Genomic DNA, 3,195 nt, shown 5'->3' on the forward strand with positions numbered 1-3,195 from the left:
TAGCTCTTACACAGCCTGGAGGTGTGTTTGGGGTCATAGTCCTGTTGAAAAATAAATGATGGTCCAACTAAACACAAACCGGATGGAATAGCATGCCGCTGCAAGATGCTGTGGTAACCATGCTGGTTCAGTATGCCTTCAATTTTGAATAAATCCCCAACAGTGTCACCAGCAAAGCACCCCCACACCATCACACCTCCTCCTCCATGCTTCACGGTGGGAACCAGGCATTTAGAGTCCATCCATTCACCTTTCCTGCGTCGCACAAAGACACGGTGGTTGGAACCAAAGATCTCAAATTTGGACTCATCAGATGAAAGCACAGATTTCCACTGGTCTAATGTCCATTCCTTGTGTTCTTTAGCCCAAACAAGTCTCTTCTGTTTGTTGCCTGTCCTTAGCAGTGGTTTCCTAGCAGCTATTTTACCATGAAGGCCTGCTGCACAAAGTCTCCTCCTAACAGTTGTTGAAGAGATGTGTCTGCTGCTAGAACTCTGTGTGGCATTGACCTGGTCTCTAATCTGATCTGCTGTTAACCTCCGATTTTTGAGGCTGGTGACTCGGATAAACTTATCCTCAGAAGCAGAGGTGACTCTTGGTCTTCCTTTCCTGGGGCGGTCCTCATGTGAGACAGTTTCTTTGTAGCGCTTGATGGTTTTTGTAATTGCACTTGGGGACACTTTCAAAGTTTTCCCAATTTTTCGCACTGACTGACCTTCATTTGTTAAAGTAATGATGGTCACTCGTTTTTCTTTACTTAGCTGCTTTTTTCTTGCCATAATACAAATTGTAACAGTCTATTCAGTAGGACTATCAGCTGTGTATCCACCAGACTTCTGCACAACACAACTGATGGTCCCAACCCCATTTATAAGGCAAGAAATCCCACTTATTAAACTGACAGGGCACACCTGTGAAGTGAAAACCATTTCCAGTGACTACCACTTGAAGCTCATCAAGAGAATGCGAAGAGTGTGCAAAGCAGTTATCAAAGCAAAAGGTGGCTATTTTGAAGAACCTAGAATATAAGACATATTTTCAGTTGTTTCACACTTTTTTGTTAAGTATATAATTGCACATGTGTTAATTCATAGTTTTGATGCCTTCAGTGTGAATGTACAATTTTCATAGTCATGAAAATACAGAAAAATCTTTAAATGAGAAGGTGTGTCCAAACTTTTGGTCTGTACTGTATTACAGAGGGAAACACCATGGTGTGAAGGTAGGGGGAATAAACCAAAATGGAGAAGGATAAGGAATTACACGCACACAAACCAGACACCAGTCACAAGTAATTCCTCCAACACTCCTTCTCATAAGAAACTCCTCTCCCTCCTTATTCATGCAGCAAAAGCTATCTCTGACATAGATTAGTATCAGAGCCCAGATTATAAAGGGAAAAGGAGTGGCTAACCGAGCTCAGCTGTGAGCACAGGGAAATCCAACATGGCCGCTTAACCCCTGTTCTGCCAGAAGAAATACACACAATTAAAATGACAGAGAAGTGCTTCTTCTCAGAGCCGGAGTAGGAGCCATATGACGCTGAGGTCTCCTGGCTCCAAACTGGCGCAGTAACCCCGTGACAAAATAATTTTTGCTCATGATTATTAACTGCATTGTTTATTTCTTCCTGACCATCCCCCAATGCTGCATGGAGATTTGTGGAAGAAGTATCATAGAACCTGCAATTATCAAGTGAGAAAACCTTTCCAGGTCCAGCAGAGAAGGTGGGTGTGCATGCATTTGCCTGTGTATGCATGTGCCTCTGTCTGCAAAACATCAGTTTTGTGCATGATTATTAACTTCATTGTTTTTTCCTTCCTGACTCTCCCCCAATGCTGCATGGAGATTTGTGGACTAAGTATCATAGGACCTGCAATTATCAAGTGAGAAAACCTTTCAAGGTCCAACACAGTAGGTGGGTGTGCATACGTGTGCCTTTGTCTGCATAAAATGATTTTTACAGATGATTATTAACTGTATTGTTTCTTTCTTCCTGACCCTCTCCTACTGCTGCGCTCCGATTTGTGGAGTAAGTATCATAGGACCTGCAATAATCAAGTGAGAAAACTTTTCAAGGTCCAGCATAGTAGGTGGGTGTGCATACGTGTGCCTTTGTCTGCATAAAATGATTTTTACAGATGATTATTAACTGTATTGTTTCTTTCTTCCTGACCCTCCCCCAATGATGCACGGAGATTTGTGTAGTAAGTATCATAGGACCTGCAATAATCAAGTAAGAAAACATTAAATTCTAGCACAAAAGGTGGGTGTGCGTACATGTGCCTGTGTCTGCAAAAAATCATTTTCACAAATAATTATTACCTGCATTATTTCTTTCTTCCTGACCCTCTCCTATTGCTGCCCTGAGATTTGTGGAGTAAGTATCATAGGACCCGCAATTATCAAGTGACAAAACATTTCAAGGTCCAGCACAGAAGGTGGGTGTGCATGCATTTGCCTGTGTATGCATGTTTTGCAAAAAATCATTTTTGCGGATAATTATTAGCTGCATTTTTTCTTTCTTCCTGACCATCCCCGAATGCTGCACTGATATTTGTGGAGTAAGTATCATAGGACATGCAATTATCAAATTATAAAACTTTTCAGGGTCCAGCACAGAAGGTTTGTGTGCGTTCGTGCATTTGCCTGTGTATGCATGTGCCTGTGTCTGCAAAAAATCAGCTTTTCAATTGATTATTAACTGCATTGTTTCTTTCTTCCTGACCCTCCCCCAATGCTGCACGGACATTTGTGAACGAAGTATCATAGGACCTGCAATTATCAAGTGAAAAAAACTTTCAAGGTCCAGCACAGAAGGTGGGTTTGCGTACATGTGCCTGTAAAAATAATTTTTTCAGATGATTATTAACTGCATTGTTTCTTTCTTCCTGGTCATCCCCCAATGCTGCACTGAGATTTGTGGCGTAAGTATCTTGGGACCTGCAATCATCAAGTGAGAAAACCTTTTCAGATCCATCACAGAAGGTGGGTGTACATCGTTTTGCCTTTGTATGCGTGTGCCTGTGTCTGCAAAAATCATTTTTGCGGATGATTATTAACTGCATTTTTCCTTTCTTCCTGACCCTCCCTCAAGGCTGCACTGAGATTTGTGGACTAAGTATCATAGGACCTGCAATTATCAAGTGAGAAAATCTTTCAAGGTCCAGCACAGAAGGTGGGTGTGCGTGCCTT

This window comes from Phyllobates terribilis, unplaced genomic scaffold (genome assembly GCF_046119375.1).
Source record: "Phyllobates terribilis strain yellow unplaced genomic scaffold, ASM4611937v1 Scaffold_329__1_contigs__length_2103183, whole genome shotgun sequence".
Classification (NCBI taxonomy): domain Eukaryota; kingdom Metazoa; phylum Chordata; class Amphibia; order Anura; family Dendrobatidae; genus Phyllobates; species Phyllobates terribilis.